Here is an 18440-nt window from a genome sequence, read left to right as displayed (position 1 = left end):
TTTTTTAAAGTTATTTTAATTTTTTTTATTTTTTTGAGACAGAGTTTCGCTCTTGACACCCAGGCTGGAGTGCAATGGTACAATCTCTGCTCACTGCAACCTCCGCCTCCTGGGTTCAAGTGATTCTCCTGTCTCAGCCTCCTGAGTAGCTGGGATTACGAGCGCCAGCCACCATGCCCAGCTAATGTTTGTATTTTTAGTAAAGATGGGGTTTCACCATGTTGGTCAGGCTGGTCTCAAACTCCTGACTTCAGGTGATCCACCTGCTTTGGCTTCCCAGATTGCTGGGATTACAGGCGTGAGCCGCCACCCCTGGCCCCTTTTAATTTTTGTAGAGACAGAGTCTTGCTATGTTGTCCAGGCTGATCTCGAACTGGTGACCTCAAGGGTCATTCTTGCCTCAACCTCCCAAATTGCTGGGATTACAGGCATGAGCCACTGTGCCTGGCCTTGGCTTATATTGTATATCTATTGGACAATGTTGGGGTTGATAAAAAGGATTCATTGCAAAGCTCCTAACCCAGTGACTGGCTCATAATAGATATCTGATGGATTCTCTAAACATATTTTTACAGATTGCTTCCCTGTGAAAAGGTTTCTGCCCCATGGAGCTCAGCCTTAACTTGGGAGACACACAACAGTTGAGTGAACAAGCAAAGGTACTTTCAGATTATGATAAATAAGTGCCATAAAGGAAATAAAACAGCAGGAATTGGCAGCATTTAATTCAGGTGGCCGAGAGGGCCCCTCTGAGCTGGTGGTCTTTGAACTGAGCCCTGAATGACTGACAAAAGGAGCAGGCTCTGGATGGCTTGGGCAGGGCTCAAGGTTGTGGGAACAACCCCTGCAAAAGCTCTAAGGCAGCAATGAGACTTCTATGATTGAGGTAGGGAGAAGAGGTCTTGTGCTTGGGAAAAGAGTAGTTGGAAATGTACCTGCAGAGGTCAAGGTGTGGTGGGTGGCAGGTCACAGGGGCCTTGTAGGCCATGGTCACTGGTATTTGAAATGTGACAGGAAACTTTTGCAGCTGTCTCCACCCAGTTTCCGGTAGACTTAAGCCCTAAGACTCTAAGGCATCCATTGCATGTAATGAATTAAGTTATCTCCTACTGTAGTAAGTAATGGTATTAGCTAGTAGCATCCTTGGGAAAATCAAGAAAACAATCACTCAAACCATTCTCTGCAGAGCTTAATTGTCTCCCAAAACCCTAAGAAAGGTTGCAGGAGAGATATTTAGCAAAAGAGTTGAAAAAGATCACTCTGCCTGCAATGTAGAGAGTGGATGGGGTGGGGGCAAGAGGCAGGAATGGAGGGAGGGTGTTCAGTAGGAAGTCTTTCAAACTGGCCTGGAAGAGAGACAGCGGTGGCTTCCGTGGGGCCTGCAGTAGTCAGATAGTGAGAAGTGAACATGTATTTTGAAAACTGAAGCCAACTAGAACCAATGGATTAGATATGGAGGAAGAAGAAGGAGGAGTCAAGGATGGCTACTGAGATTTTGGCCTGAGCCACTGGATGGATGCCGGTGGTTTGGGTTCTAGTCTCAATTCTGCTGGATGACCCTGGGCAAACAAGTGACTTCTCTCTGCTGATGCTCAGTTTCCTCATCTGTAAAACGGGGATTGCCATGGAGATGTGATGAGATTATACATGAAATGCACAGGGCTGCCACATAGCAAGCATGTAAACTGCTGTTATTATCATTGTCATCATTCCTGCGCCGCTAACATACTGATGTAGCTACACGCATGGGCTCAGGAACCAGTCAGGCCTAAGTTGAGTTCCTAAGTTGTTATGTGACCTTAGGGAGGTCACTTCACATTCCTGAGCCTCAGGGTCCTCCTCTGTGAAGGGAGTTAATGAAAATACCCTCCCTCCAGACCCAGTTGTGAGGATTCAGTGACATCTTGGACGTGAAGTGCTTAGCCCTCAGTGTAGCTCACAGTAGTTGGTCAGTTAACAGGACCTAAATGCTAGAGTAATTTGAGTTTTCTTCTCTGTGTATGTTTGGTGAGCAGTGTTGATGAAAAGAGTCAAACTGTAAAATATTTTGAAGAGATTTATTATGAGTGACCATGGCCCCGTGACACAGCCCCCAGGAGGTCCTGAGAACATTTGCCCAAGGTGGTCAGGGTGCAGCTTGGTTTTATAATTTTAGGTAGGCATGAAACATCAATCAAATACATTGTTTTTTTCTTTTGAGACGGAGTCTCGCTCTGTCCCCCAGGCTGGAGTGCAGTGGCGCGATCTCGGCTCACTGCAAGCCTCGCCTCCTAGGTTCACACCATTCTCCTGCCCCAGCGTCCCGAATAGCTGGGACTACAGGCGCCCGCCACCACACCTGGCTAATTTTTTTTTTTTTTTTTGTATTTTTAGTAGAGACGGGGTTTTGCCATGTTAGCCAGGATGATCTCAATCTCCTGACCTCGTGATCTGCCCGCCTCGGCCTCGCAAAGTGCTGGGATTACAGGCGTGAGCCATAATGCCTGGCCTCAAATACATTTAAGAAATTAATTGGTTTGGTCCAGAAAGATGGGACAATTCAAAGTGGGGCAGGGCTTCCAGGCTATAGGTAAATTTAAACATTTGCTGGTTGACAATTGATTGAGTTTGTCTAAAGACCTGGGATTGACAGAAAGGATATGTTCAGGTTAAAAGATTGTGGAGACCAAGGTTCTTTTGAAGTCTTACAGTGGCTGCCCTTAGAGACAATAGATGACAAATGTTTCCTATTCAGATCTTTAAAAGGTGCTAGACTCTTAGTTAATCTCTTCAGGATTGGGAGGGCCTGGAAGAAAAAGATCTAGCTATGTTGATAGAGATTCTTTACAGATGCAAATTTTCCCCACAAAGGACAGCTTTGCAGGCCCATTTCAAAATATGATTTTGGAGTAAAATATTTTGACTTTCTTCTTTATCAAGTAACGTTATGCCACAGTAAGACTGGAAAGTAAGTCACGATATATAGGGTTAAATAAAACCCAACTGATGAGAATTTATGGTTTTTAGGGCATGATTCTCTGGGCCCCTTAGATAGGAATTTGGGCAGGATAAAAAATCAGAGCTTAGTCCTCAGCAGAATCAACTTAAAACCAGGCTTTATGTGTTTATTATGAAATAATATATGCTCATGGGAAAAATGTAAACAGTACAGAATTATGTAAAGCAGAAAATGAGGCCGGGTGCAGGGGCTCATGCCTGTAATCCCAGCATTTTGGGAGGCTGAGGCGAAACAATTGCTTGAGGTCAAGAGTTCCAGGCTGCAGTAAGGTATGATTGTGCCACTGCACTCCAGACTGTTTTTTAGTGACAGTCTCACTCTGTCACTAAAAAACAAATTTTTTATTGAAAAAAAAAAAAAGAAAATTGACCTACCTTCCCTCCTCCCAATTTCCTAAGTAACCATTGTTGACTGTCAAGTAGGCTTTGAGAATTTCACGTACAAGTGTACACATCCATGCTTTCCTAGCAGAGGCTGAGAATTCAGACTCCGGAGTCATACAGATCCAGGTTCTAGTCCTGCCCTGCCACTTATTTGCTGCGAGATATAGGACAAGTTATTCCACAATCACTCTAAGTCTCAGTTCCTTTTTTTGTTTGTTTGTTTTGTTTTTTGGAGACAAAGTCTCACTCTGCTGCCCAGGCTGGAGTGCAGTGACTCGATCTCAACTCGCTGTAGCCTCCATACTCCCACCTTAGTCTTCTGAGTAGCTGGGACCACAGGTACATGCCACCATGCCTGGCTAATCTTTTTTATATTTTGTAGAGACAGGGTTTCACCATGTTGCCCAAGCTGGTCTTGAACTCCTGGGCTCGAGTGATCCTCCCCAAGTGTTGGGATTACAGGTGTGAGCCATGTGCCCGGCCAATTTCCCTTTTTGTAAAAAGAAAAGTCATGGCAATACCTATGTCCCTGTGCTTTGGTAAGAATTCATTGAACGGTGCATGCAGAGAGGTTAGCTCTGTGCTCACATGTATGAAGGTCTCAAAAACACTCAGCTGCTATTATTATATATATATATAGTCATGCACCACATAACAACGTTCTGGTCATTGACAGACTGCGTATATATGCAATGGTGGTCCCATATGATTAGAATGGAGCTGAAAAATTCCTATCACCTACTGACATTGTAGCTGCTGTAACATCATAGCACAATGCATTACCTTTTCTATGTTGAGATACAAAAATACTGTTGTGCTCCAGTTGCCTGCAATATTCAGTATAGTACCACGGTTTGTAGCGTAGGAGCAATAGGCCATACCATTATAGCCTAGGTGTGCAGTAGGCCATCTCATCTAGGTGTGTGTAAGTACACTCTATGATGTTTGCATAATGACAAAATTGCCTGTATTTGTCAGAACATATCCCCATTGTTAAGTGACACATAACTATACTGATTTTAAGATTATAGACAGTACTGTTTTATTTATTCTCTTCTACAACTGCTATTGTAGCTTCATAAGATGTCTCAGACCTCTTTCCGTACCAAGACTCATACTGAAGGCCAGGCGCAGTGGCTCACACCTGTAATTCCAGCACTTTGGGAGGCAGAGGAGGGTGGATCACTTGAGCTCAGGAGTTTGAGACCAGCCTGGCCAACATGGTGAAACCCTGTCTCTACTAAAAATGCAAAAATGAGCTGGGTGTGGTGGCGGGCACCTGTAATCCTAGCTACTTGGTAGGCTGAGGCAGGAGAATCTCTTGAACCTGGGAGGCAGAGGTTGCAGTGAGCCGAGACTGTGCCATTGCACTCCAGCCTGGGCAACAGAGCAAGACTCTGTCTCAAAAAAACAAAAAACAAAGACTCATCTTGATTTAATGCAGGGTTAAAAGACCCCCCCTTGCCAACTTCCTCATCCTTAAGTTTCTGCTTCTGGGCAATTTCCAGTGTCTGGGTGTGGATCACAGAGGCACAGCAGCCTGAGTGGTGCTTGGACCTGCCAGGGTTTGCAGGCGGGTAGTAGCCTTATCTGCCCAGGAGGTGGCAGGCAGAATCTGAGGAGGATGGTAGGTAGCACAATGAGAAAGTGTGGGGTGCTTTACAGCCTTTATCTCTGTGACCTATACCCTTGGGACCTGGTGTGACTTTTGAGTCACATCTTGCTTCCCTGGAAGGGGCCATGCATCCTACTTTCACTTTTCCCTGGGGTCTTAGGGCAGAGTTCAGGCTATCCAGAAACTAAGCTGATCCCAGGAGCTGATGTTATGGTTTTATAGAACCTGCTGTCTAGAATTTTTTATTTTTATTTTTGGTGAGACAGGGTGTCACTCTGTCACCCAGGTTGGAGTGCAGTGGCACAATCTTGGCTCACTGCAACCTCCGCCTCCCAGGCTCAAGTGATCCTCCCACCTTAGCCTCCCGAGTAGCTGGGACCACAGGCTCGCCACCACACCTGGCTAATATTTTGTATTTTTTGGTAGAGATGGGGTTTTGCCATGTGAAACTTCTGAGATCGGGTGGTTCTCCCGCCTCGGCCTCCCAAAGTGCTGGGATCACAGGCATGAGCCATCCAGCCCGGCCTGTCTAGAATATTTTTTAACTGGCTTTGTGATTATATTCTAGGATATTTTTCATTTCATTTTAAAAAAAGGGAATCTATGGTTATGATAAATGGTTATTTTCATCCCACCTCTCTCCCCACTGTATACATACCGCTCTTAGTTCTGGGACTTATTCTCTCTCCTTCCAGGATCTAAGCCCCTTCTCCTTCCTTCTCCATCCAGCTCTTCTTTAAGGTGCTACTGATCTGACAGTTCCACTTTTCTTCTTTTTTCTGCTCCTGTAATATCACAAAACTCAGATGTCTTCTTTGCTCCAAGGACCTTATATGACTTACCCCTGTCTGTACCCGTTTCCCTCTTTATGAAGGAGCTAGTCCTGGATTCTTGGGGACCAAGTCCTTGAGAGGTGACAAGCCTTAACAGTCCTGTCTGCAGAGGAGGTGATGGAAGGGCCCAGATAAATGACAGTGGACATGGGTAAGAGGTCAGGAGCAGCGACGGTGATTTCTTTGGTACAGGATAGTTCCTGTCAGGGATCATTGCTATATTAGGGCCAATAATAATTCTTTTACCATCTGGCCCATGGGCTTTTGTCAGGATCAAATGAGATAAGATTTCTGAAACCATTTTGTACCAGGTGAAGCACTTTATAATCTGTCTGATATCATTAATTAGCAAAATTACCCATACCCCAACCATGCTGTGGTAGGAAGGACACTGCCTGGAAAGTTAGGAGACCTGAGTCTGCTACCACCTCCCTGATGGTGAGTAGTACGTTTCTTTTGCTAGCAAATTGGTTCATTCATTTGTTTAACACTGACTCTGTGTCAAACATGGTTCTGACTGCTGGGGATGGATAGGTGTACAAAATGGGGCCGGGCATAGTGGCTCAGGTCTATGATCCCAGCACTTTGGGAGGCTGAGATGGAAGGATTACTTGAGGCCAGGCAGGGGTTCGAGACTAGCCTGAGCAACATAGCATGACCCTGTCTCTACCAAAAAAAAAAAAAAAAAAAAAAAGCCAGGCTTGATGGTGTGCACCAATAGACCCAGCTACTTGAGAGGTTGAGGCAGGCAGGAGGATCACTTAAGCCCAGGAGTTTGCAGCTGCAGTGAGCCGTGATTGCGACATTGCATTCCTGCCTGGGCAAAAGAGTAAGACCTCATCTCCAAAAAAGAAACAAAAACATGCCGGGCCCGGTGGCTCACGCCTGTAATCCCAGCACTTTGGGAGCCAAGGCAAGCGAATCACCTGAGGTCAGGAGTTTGAGAGCAGCCTGGCCAACATGGCGAACCCCGTCTCTATTAAAAATACAAAAATTACGCAGGTGTGGTGGCGGACCCCTGCAATCCCAGCTATTCAGGAGGCTGAGGCAGGAGAATTGCTTGAACCCAGGAGGCGGAGGTTGCAGTGAGCCGAGATCGTGCCATTGCACTCCAGCCTGGGTGACAAGAGTGAAACTACGTCTCAAAAAAAGAAAAAAAAAAACAAAAAAAAAAAAAACCTAAGCAAAATAACCGAAGTAGATGAGTTATCCTGGAACTTACATTCAAGAGGGGAAGACAGACAATTAGCAGGCAAACAAACAATAACAATAAAGAGGAAATACTTGGGGCTAATAACGGTGGGTGAAATCCATGAATCTCCTTTTGCTGCCTCCTGAAGTCACACTGTAATGACAGTAAAGAGATCTTTTAGAAAGGAGTCCCCGTAAGTACAGGGAGAACATAAGAGGATACAATACCACCAAAATTTTGCCAGCTGGACAGCAGATGAATGAGTGGTAACTGGTGACTGACTTAGCAGACCTGTGAAAGTTGGATCATAAGCCAACAGTGGGAAAAACCAAGATTCAATGAAGTTTCTACTGCAGAATCCACATAAAGCTCATGAACTAGTGGCAACAGGTTCCTCTGGAAATGGGACAAAGGACAAGCTAACATAAGGAAAATAGGCTGAAAGTCTTATTATTCTTAGAGACAGCATCTTGCTTTGTTGCCCAGGCTGGAGTGCAGTGGTGTGATCATAGCTCACTGTAGCCTTGACCTCCTGGGCTAAGTGATCCTCCTGCCTCAGCCTCCCGAGTAGCTGGGACTGCCGAGTAGGCAGGCACCACTATGCCACCATGCCAGGCTATTTAAATTTTTTTTTTTTTGGCCAGGCACAGTGGCTCACGTCTGTAATCCCAGCACTTTGGGAGGCCGAGGCAGGCAGATCACCTGAGGTTGGGAGTGGGAGACCAGCCTGACCAACATGGAGAAATCCCATCTCTACTAAAAATACAAAATTAGCTGGGCATGGTGGTGCATGCCTGTAATCCCAGCTACTTGGGAGGCTAAGGCAGGAGATCGCTTGAACCCGGGAGGCAGAGGTTGCGGTGAGCCGAGATTGCGTCGTCATTGCCCTCCATCCTGGGCAACAAGAGCAAAACTCCCTCTCAAAAAAAAAAAATTTTTTTTTTTTTTTTAGATACAGGGTCTCACTATGTTGCCCAGACTAGTATGGATCTCCTGGGCTCAAGCAGTCTTTCAGCTTTGGCCTCCCAAAGTGCTGAGATTACAGGTGTGAGCCATGGCACTCAACCATTCTTTTCTGGTTTAGACATCATGTCATAGTGCCTTTATATACTTTTTATGTATCTAAAAAAAAAAGTAGTCCCTTCCCTTCTCTTCAATATGAGCAGACAACTAAGAATTACCATATATATGATGACAACTTCTAACATAAAATATAGCAACTGACACCAAAAAAGGCAACTTAGAGGAGGGAGATGAAGATTCCTCAGAGAAATCAGAGTGGACATAGCAATCATGAAACAAGGTCAGCATGCTAAGAAGGAATAAAAACGTGCTCAGAAATGAAAAGTGATAGCAAAAATGAAAAATAGAAGGGCTGGAAGATAAGAAAATCTCACAGAAAGTAAAGCAAAACAATGGGGAGAGAAAAAATGGGAAAAAAGGGAAAATTAGAGGGCCGTGTAAGAAGTGCAGTGTCCCCCAAATAACAGGGATTCCAGAAGGAGAGAATAGAGAAAATGAAGGCAAGGAAACCATCACAAAGTGTTTCAAGAGAATCTTCCCAAATGGAAGGAAATTATTTTGTAGACTGGAAGAGTCCATTGAATGCCCAATGGATGGAATTTTAGATACCTTGTGAGAAAGGTAAGGATCCTGCAGGCTTCCAGAGAGAAAAAGACAGGCCATGGACAAAGGATAGGAGTCAGGATGTCTTGGGAATTTTCAGCATTGCCGCATTGTCTTCAAGTTCTGAAGAAGAATGATTGCCAACCCAGAATATTCCATACATAGCCCAATATCAACTACGCATGAGAGTGGGATAAAGACATTTTCTGACATGCAGGATTTCAAAGCATTTACTTTCTAAAGAAGCTGTGTCAGGGTTGGGCATGGTGGCTCATGCCTGTAATCCCAGCAATTTGGGAGGCCGAGGCAGAAGGATGACTTGAGCCCAGGAGTTTGAGAACAGCCCTGGGCAGGATAGTGAGACCCTCCCCTTTCTATAAACGAACAAACAAAATAGCCAGGTGTGGTGACACCTGTGATCCCAATGCTTTGAGGGGATTGGGCAGGAGGATTGTTTGGGCCCAGGAGATGGAGGCCACAGTGAGCCATGATTGTACCACCACACTCCAGCCTGGGCAACAGAGCGAGACTCTGTCTCCAAAAAAATTAATAAATAATAAAAATAAGTAAATGTGGGATATGATGAGGTTTCTCTTCAAATAGCCGATCAATCCTTTATTCTTTAATTCATAGTATCGCCCCACCCCTTTTTCCTTTTTCTCCTTCTTTTTCCTTTCTGCCTTTGTTCCATGCCCAGACACGCCACAGTACCAGGCGTTATTACTACCAGTTCACATTCTTTTCCTTATTTGGAAAGAAGACTAGCTGTCTAGCTCATTGCAGACACCCCTTCCCCTTTCCCCTCTCTCCCTTACGTGCCCACCTTATCTAAAGAAAGTTCAAATGTTTAGCCAACTGGGACTAGTTTAGATTGTATGGCCCGACTCCGGCCAATGGGGAAAGGGTACAGGGGCAGGACTTGCATTAGGAATAAAGGCTCTCGTGCCCCTTTGTTCAGGTGTGCTCTCATGGCAACTGGCCAAGGAGAAGCACCCCTCTGCGCAAGTAAAATTGCTTGGCTAAGAATCCTTTGTTTGAGTGTTCAATTTCCTTAGGATTTGGAGCGTTATTCCCAACAGTAAATAAAGAAGCTGCTTAAGGATGTAAACCAAGGAAGAGGAAGACAAGAGCAGAGAAGCAAAGAGGCTTTCCACTTAAGAGCTTCAGGTGTGAGCTGGCTGGGCATGGTGGCTCAATGCCCGTAATCCCAGCACTTTGGGAGGCCGAGGTGGGTGGATCACATGGGGCCAGGAGTTCAAGACCAACATGGTGAAACACTGTCTCTACTAAAAATACAAGAAAAATTAGCTGGGCATGAAGGCACGCACCTGTAATCCCAGCTACTCGGGAAGCTGAGGCAAGAGAATTGCTTGAACCCAGGAGGCAGAGGTTGCAGTGAGCCAAGATCAAACCACTGCACTCCAGCCTGGGCAACAGAGCGAGACTCCATCTAAAAGAAAAAAAAAAAAAGAGCTTCAAGCGTGAGCTATACACCTGGCATAAACCACCACCCAGGCAGACTGGAACAGGTCAGAAAGTTCCAAGGCACATTTCTTCAGGGAGATGAAATCTGTATCCTCCTAAAACCCCTGAAGTTCTTGAGAGGAGACAAGAACATTGACAAAGAGTTTGGGGTTGAATTCGTGGTAAACATGTAGACTAAACACATGAAAAAATAAGGTGATTATTAATTCCAGGGGATTTGGGAGGAAAGTTGTGCAGGATAAAAAAGGAACTGGCTGGGCGCGGTGGCTCACACCTGTAATCCCAGCACTTTGGGAGGCCGAGGCAGGCAGATCACTAGGTCAGGAGATCGAGACCATCCTGGCTAACACAGTGAAACTCAGTCTCTACTAAAAATAAAAATTAGTCAGGCTAGGTGGCGGGCACCTGTAATCCCAGCTACTCGGGAGGCTTAGGCAGGGAGAATTGCTTGAACCTGGGAGGCGGAAGTTGCAGTGAGCTGAGATCGTGCCACTGCACTCCAGCCTGGGCGACAGAGTGAGATTCTGTCTCAAGAAAAAAAAAAAAAGGAGCTGTTATTTACTATAGCGCTCCAATGTCAATAACATCGATGTAGTCACGATCATGCAAACACTGAATATTTTCTAACATAGTGACAACGGGAGCAGATCGGGAAGACAGGGTGGGAAGGGTGTTGTACATATTGGGAAAAGAATAAGAGCATAGTCTTCATCTGCCACAGAATAATTTAACAGATGAAACCTGATATTGAGAAATGAAGAAATACAGTAAAATAAGCAAGCCCCTTAAAGGCATGGAGGGATAAATATTTTGCTGACAAGAGGTAGCAGCAGCTGCCTCCAGGAAGCAGTAAGTGACTGTGGTGGAGAGAGAGGGGAAGGAAGTTGTTTTTCACAGTCAACCATTTGATGCGTTAAGGGATGTGCAAGTCTAACGGATAAAAATAACAAGTAGACAAAAATAGATGCTATCAGCTAACGATACACCCTGCGAAGTCAGCAACTAGGGATTATGTGAATGTGTCAAAAGGGAAGCCACTTAGGAGTGGTGGAGGGGGAAGTCCTTTGAGGAAATAACATTTGAGTCACAGGCAGCCTCAAAGAGGGGAAATTCAGCTGGATGAGTACCTGGGGAACGAGGGCTCCACGAAAAGGGAACCACAAGGAGAAGGAGCTTAGTGAGCTGTCGGTAACAAAAAAGGAAGAGTGAAGGGAGCTGGAGGAGGGCTTGGAGGAAGGGAGTAGGGATGAGCTGGGTTGGGTGAGAGCCAAGTGCCAGATGCTTCAGGGGCCTTGCTGGCCTTGGGGAAGGCATGGGATTTTACTCTGAGGATCATGAGAAGTATCTGGAGGCCTTCAAGCAGAAGAATGGAATTACATTTTTAAAACATTTCCATGGTTAAACATGTATTTGGCATCTCCAGTGCGAGACACTTTTCTAAGTGCTTTGGAGGTACAATATGAAATTCGTTTCATCTTCATAATAACATGATGATGTAGGTGCTGTTAGCCCTATTTTTTTCTTCTTTTATTTCTTACTTATATATTTTTTGAGTCAGGGTCTCACTCTGTCATTCAGGCTGGAGTACAGTGGCTCACTGCAGCCTCCACCTCCTGGGTTCGAACAGTCCTCCCTCCTCAGCCTCCCAAGTAGCTGGGACTACAGGTGTGTGCCACCATGCCCGGCTAATTTATTTTATTTAATAATTTCATTTTTTTCTTTTTCTTTTTTAAAATCAACTACATGCATTTATTTATTTATTTATTTATTTATTTATTTATTTAGAGATGGGGTCTTACTCTGTTGCCCAGGCTGGTCTCAAACGCCTGGTCTCAAGTGATCCTTCTACCTTGGCCTCCCAAGGTGTTAGGATTACACGTGTGAGCCACTGCACCTGGCCTTTTTTTTTTTTTAAATCTTGGGAGAGGCCAGGCTCAGTGGCTCACGCCTGTAATCCCAGCACTTTGGGAGGCTGAGGCGGGTGGATCACTTGAGGTCAGGAGTTCAAGACCAACCTGGCCAACATGGTGAAAGCCCGTCTCTACTAAAAATACAAAAATTAGCTGGGAGTGGTGGCGCATGCCTGTAATCCCAGCTACTCAGGAGGGCGAGGCACAAGAATTGCTTGAACCGGGGAGGCGGAGGTTGCAGTGAGCTGAGATGACGCCACTCTACTCCAGCCTGGGCGACAGAGCGAGACTCCGTCTCAAAGAAAAAAAAAAAATTCTCGTGAGAAAACGAAAGCACAGCAAAGTTCAGTTGCACAGCGCTAGGACAGGATTCAAACTCAGTACACCCTGCTGCCCCTTCCTGGAGAGCCCTCAGCTTGTCCCCTAGAGGACCAGGACTAAATTCACTGCTTCTCAACCCTCACTCTACTTCACAAGCAACTGGAGAGCTTTAGAAAATACAATGCCCAAACACACCGGCAGTTTTGGAAACTCCTCCAGTGGCTTTGGAGCGCAGCCAGGGTTGAGAAGTGGACCCAGGCTGGAGGCCTGCTCGCATCCCCCGAGCTCTATGCTTCTGTCCTCACACCTTCATTTCTGTTGCAGGCCAGTGGACCCGGGACAACATGGGACGGCTCTTGGTGACTCCTTGGCCTCCCATCACTTTCTTGGAGCCCAGGCCCCTTCTTCTCCCCAGCCACGACTCCTCCTAGAAGCCAGGTTTCTTGCTGGTCTCTACTCTGCTCTCAGCACCAGGCATCTTACCCCACCCCCGATGCCTTTCCTTTCTCAGAACCTCGATGGAGGTCAGTCTCCATCGTTCTCCCCAACTTTCTATACCAAACAACTGCACACCGCATGAGTCACGATTCCTGCCCTCTTTTCTCTTCCTCAGTGAAGTAAAGATTGAGAGAGAGTGTGCCTGTGGTTTTGAGAGGGAGTCGGGAATCGTGGAGGAGGGGCCAGAACACCATCTCACTGAGGACTTGCGTGTGTCACTTTGCATCGCTGAGCCCCAGCTTTTCTTGTTGTTAAGTAGGGAGAGGATATCTGTTGTGCTTCTTTTTTTTTTTTGATTTGGAGTCTCTCTCTGTTGCAAGACTGGAGTGCAGTGGTGCGATCTCGTCTTACTGCAACCTCTGCCTCCCAGGTTCAAGTGATTCTCCTGCCCCTGAGTAGCTGGGATTATAGGTGTGTGCCACCACGCCTCGCTAATTTTTTTGTATTTTTAGTAGAGACGGGGTTTTACCATGTTGGTCAGGCTGGTCTTGAACTCCTGACCTCGTGATCCGCCCGCCTCAGCCTCCCAAAGTGCTGGGATTACAGGCATGAGCCACCGTGCCCAGCCTGTTGTGCTTCTTAAAAGCCTTTGAGACTCCCTGGGATCTGACGCTTTCTGACTTTTCAGCTGTCACTAAGCTGCAGCCACCCTGGCGTTTCTTTTCCTGGCACAAATTCAGCCTGTTCAGGCCTTGCACAGGCCTGGAGCCCTTTGCTTGGGACATTATTCCCCCAGTTCTTGGCATACAAGATTCCTCCTTGCCATTCTAGTCCCAGCTCAAATATCACCTTTGCATGGCCTTCTCAAGCTCAAGCTGTGTGTTCAAAAGTAACCACCTACTCCCTTCCTGGGAGTCATGTTCTATCCCAGCTCGATTCTATCGTCTTTACAGCACGTAGCACCAGTGCAAAGGATCCTGCTTATGGGTCTTGCTCTCCCTGTCTGCCCAGCAATGGGAGCTGCTTGAGGGCAGGAATCTTACCCTTTTTGTTCACTGCTGTATCCTTAGCACCTAAAACAGGGCCTGACACATGGTAGGCCTCCATAAATGTTGGCGGATGAATGAAGGCTACGCCGTGGAAACTCAAATGGTGTAATGTTTGCCATGGCACTTTAGAAATTCTCAACTGCAGCCCACATGGGTGAGCTTTTTATTTAAAATAGCTAGATTTGGGAGCAGTGTGTTTACTTTCCTAACTCTGTTTTCTCGAGGCTGGTCGTAGCTCGGACTGACAGATGGCAGAGGACAATGTTTGGGGAGAGGGAACCGGGGTTAGTATGTAGCTTGGACAACCCCTCCTTGGGTAAGCTGCTGGTGGCCAGCTGGCCGTGGCCAGCGTTTGCAGAGTCGGCTCCCCTCCCGCACTGCTTGACCTCGCATCTACTTTCCCAGACCTTTGAAACTTTGCCAAGTGGGTTACTGGATGACCGCTTCTGAAGGCTTAGAGATCTTTGGCCCAATTTCCTGATTGGATGTGCAATTTGTAGATGAGAAATGTCCTCATTTCCTGTGATTAGAGATAAATAATGAAAAGGAAAAAAAAAAAGTGGGGCAAAAGCACTTATCCACAGGAGGCAGGGCAAGGTGAAAAGAAGAACTAGCACAGACCCAGCGCTGAGAGGCAGGACGTTTAAGGGAGTGAGGCTGGAATCATGGCTGTGTGTTTCCTCCAGACCCTCTCCATGCCCACTGCCCCCCCTCCTCCTTTTCCAACCATAGTATTCATCACCAAGCCACACTGCACCTGAGCTCTGGTTGTGCGGGCTGATGAGAAGTTCTGAGGAAGGGGCCCAGGAGCATCTTTTCCAGAAAGGGGAAGTGAAATAATGCCAGGTTCCCTTTTCCTGCTGCTCAGGCCCCCAGGTTGGGCCAGGTCAGATCCCTCCACCCCTGTTTCCTGGTAGTGGCACTAGGCTGCCGTCTGTGTTATTCATTAACCAGGCACTAATATTTCTGTTTACCCATCTGTCATCCTGCTTTGGGGCAGGGGGTTCAGAGGAGCTGTGCAATCATACAGCCACCCGGATGCTTTGGAGCAGGCCCAGCCAGCCACATTTAACTAGTGTTTACTGTATAGGAAGCACTGTGCAAGAGGCTTGCATGAAGCGTTGGTGGGGAAAGAGAAAGTTTTCTCAAGGAAGATGTGATCTGGCTGCCATTTGAGCAGATGTACTGTGAGTTGCATGCAGGGATATGTCTGAGCTCATTACATTATAATAAGAGCCCATTATTAGCATCTCTTGCCAAACCCATGTTCAAGATCTTCATATTGGTAGCAATGATCCCTGGTGGGAGTGTATGTGCCACAGAAATTTGCAAATGCAATAGATCAGGGCTTCCTACCCTTCCCCTATCTATCTATCTATCTATCTATCTATCTATCTATCTATCTATCTAATCTATTATCTGTCTACCTATTACCTACCTGTATCTATCTATCTATCTATCTATCTATCTATCTATCTATCTATCTATCTATCTATCATCTATCTAGTCTATTATCTGTCTACCTACTACCTACCTGTGCCTATCTATCTATCTATCTATCTATCTATCTATCTATCTATCTAATCTATTATCTGTCTACCTACTAGCTACCTGTGTATATCTATCTATCTATCTATCTATCTATCTATCTATCTATCTATCATCTATCTAGTCTATTATCTGTCTACCTACTACCTACCTGTGCCTATCTATCTATCTATCTATCTATCTATCTATCTATCTAATCTATTATCTGTCTACCTACTACCTACCTGTGTATCTTTATCTCTCTGTCTCTGTCTCTCTCTGTCTCTCTCTCTCTTTCTCTATCTCTCTAATCTATTATCTGTCTGCCTATCTACTTATCTGTCTATGTAATCTGTCTGTCCTGTCGGTTCTGTTTTCTGGAGAACCCTGACCAATATCCCTACTGATTCTGAAGTCCTGGGGAAGTGAGGACAGTCATCTATGGTTCAGCAAATGCTTCAGGTAGTTCCAATATTTGCTTACATTTAAAACCCCTGTTTGAGCCCTTCACTGGCCTTCTCTCTGGCCTTGAGAGATGCTAAGGTTTTCTCTCTCCTCAGAGCCTTTGCATCAGCAATTTCTGTTTCCAGAATGTTCCTGGGGGCCTTTGTATGTCAACTCCCTTTCATTGTTCAGGGCTCAGCTGAACGTCACTAACTTAGGAGATTCAACTTCCGAATGAAGAAACAGGCCGGTGTGTCAAGTGGCTTGTTCCCAGGTGATGCAGCAGCTGCTGGCTCAGAGGCCACATATTGAGAACCTCTGGGCTGGAATACTATCAATGGGGACAGAGTGAAAGAAGATGAGGTTGAGGAGCTGAGCAGGGGCTTCCAGGTCACAGAAAGGAATTTGTATTCTAAGAGCCTCTAGAAGTCATTCGAGGATTTGAAGCAAGATATTGGAATGATCTGATTTCCATTTTAAGAAGATCATTCTGGCAGCTGTGCCTACCTGAAGGGACCTGAAGGGGAATGTTTGTTAGGATCAAGGAGACCATGTGCATGAGAGTTAAGAAACCATAGACTTCTATGCAAACACGCAGGGTTTTCATCGGGCTAGCAGCTGCCTGAAAAGACCGTGCAAAGTATTTTAGGTCACTAAAACGAGTTTGAATGAGCTTCTAAGAGCTTCTGGAAGCCAGGTGAAGGTTTGAAGCAAGAGAGTAGAATGATCTTCTAAACCTCCTCAACCTGCCCTTATAGTTTCTCCCATGACCTTGTTTCAGTTCCTTTGTAACTACTTTCCATTTGCCATACTCTGAAATCACCTTGCTCGTCTATTTGTTTACCTGTTTTTAAACTATTTTCCCCTACCAGAATGGAAGTCCCAACAGGGAAGATACTTGTCTTTTGTACGCTCTGTATCCCTAGACCCTAGAAAAGTATCTGGCCTGGAGTTGGTAATGAATACATATTTGTTGAACAGGTGATCGACTGATTTCCCAGTGAAGAAATGGGCTGCTATGTCAGGTAACTTGATGAAGGTCAAATGCTTGTAAGTGAGCAGCTACAGCTTCACTTTGAAAGTCTTAGACCACGTCCAGTGATCGATCTTCTTATAACCCCATGACAACAAAATGACTTTTTTTTTTTTTAGACGGAGTCTCGCTCTGTCACTCAGGCTGGAGTGCAGTGGTGCAATCTCGGCTCACTGCAACCTCCGACTCCCGGGTTCAAGCGATTCTCCTGCCTCAGCCTCCCGAGTAGCTGGGATTACAGGCGCGTGCCACCACAACTGGCTAATTTTTGTATTTTTGGTAGAGATGGGGTTTCACTGTGTTGGTCAGGCTGGTCTCGAACTCCTGACCTCATGATCTGCCTGCCTTGGACTCCCAAAGTGCTGGGATTACAGGTGTGAGCCACCGTGCCCAGCAAAATGACTTCATTTTGTACTTTCCTGGTTAGTAAGAGAAGTCGTGCCCCTAAAGAACCTGAGAATCACCATGTTGGCCAGGCTTGTCTCAAACTCCTGACCTCAGACAATCTGCCCACCTCGGCCTCCCAAAGTGCTGGGATTACAGGCATGAGCCACATCTCTACTGAAAATATAAAAATTAGCTGGGCTTGGTGGTGCACACCTGTAGTCCCAGCTGCTCAGGAGGCCGAGGCAGGAGAATCGCTTGAACCTCAGAGGTAGAGGTTGCAGTGAGCTGAGATCATGCCATTGCACTCCCGCCATTGCACTCCAGCCTGAGTGATAGAGCAAGACTCCATCTCAAAAAAAAAAAAAAAAAAAAAAAAGGAAAAGAAAAAAGAACCTGGGAATTGTAGAGTTGGAAGTGGTCATTAAACTGGTTCAGCCCTCATTTGTGTGAGTTTCCTCAGTGTCCTAGGATAGATGTTTGCTACCTTCTTGAATATTCCTGGAAATTGGGGAGTGATTTCTTTGCTGAGATAGTCAGTTCCATTGAAATGGCCATAACTATTTGAAAGGTATCTCTGTGCCTCTTCCACCTGTGGTCTTTGTTCTGTCCTGTGTGGCTCATAGAGTGTATCTTCTAGCCAGGGATGGTGGTGGACGCCTGTAATCCCAGCTACTCAGGAGGCTGAGGCATGAGAATTGCTTGAACCTGGGAAGTGGAGGTTGCAGTGAGCCAAGATTGCACCACTGCACTCCAGCCTGGGCAACAGAGCGAGACTCTGCCTCAAAAAAAAAAAAAAAGATCTTGTCCCAGCCAGTGTTCTCTTACTTCCTTCTCATGTGTCAGTGAAAACAGCCTGCACTTTAGGCTCAGAAAGACCTGGATTCAAACTCCCTGCCACCTATTGGCCTTGAAAAGTGACCTTAACCCTCTCAGGCCCCTTCTTGGCACAGTGCCTGGTATTTAATTTGCTCTATTATTACGGCTATTACTATTGTTATACAGTCTTAAATCTCCAAAACATTTTGGTTAATTTTTCTGGGCTTGATTCATTGAGCTAGTGTCCTTTTTTTTTTTGGAAACAGAGTTTTGCTCTTGTTGCCGCCCAGGCTGGAGTGCAGTGGCACGATCTTGGCTCACTGCAACCTCCGCCTCCCGGGTTCAAACAATTCTCCTGCCGCAGCCTCCCGAGTAGCTGGGAT

General features: G+C 46.0%; 1 protein-coding gene across 1 annotated transcript in view; it reads left to right on the top strand.

Moving 5' to 3' along the window:
• KRTDAP (keratinocyte differentiation associated protein) overlaps positions 1–18440 on the top strand; it is a 58269-nt gene that overhangs the window by 21699 nt on the left and 18130 nt on the right. The window contains exon 8 of the transcript XR_008955034.2: positions 576–659. The gene's annotated coding sequence lies outside the window, so the exon portion shown is untranslated. The remainder of the gene's footprint in view (positions 1–575; positions 660–18440) is intronic.

Source organism: Pan paniscus, chromosome 20 (genome assembly GCF_029289425.2).
Source record: "Pan paniscus chromosome 20, NHGRI_mPanPan1-v2.0_pri, whole genome shotgun sequence".
NCBI lineage: Eukaryota > Metazoa > Chordata > Mammalia > Primates > Hominidae > Pan > Pan paniscus.
The sequence above is the reverse complement of the archived record's forward strand: the minus strand, read 5'-3'. Positions and strand labels throughout refer to the sequence as shown.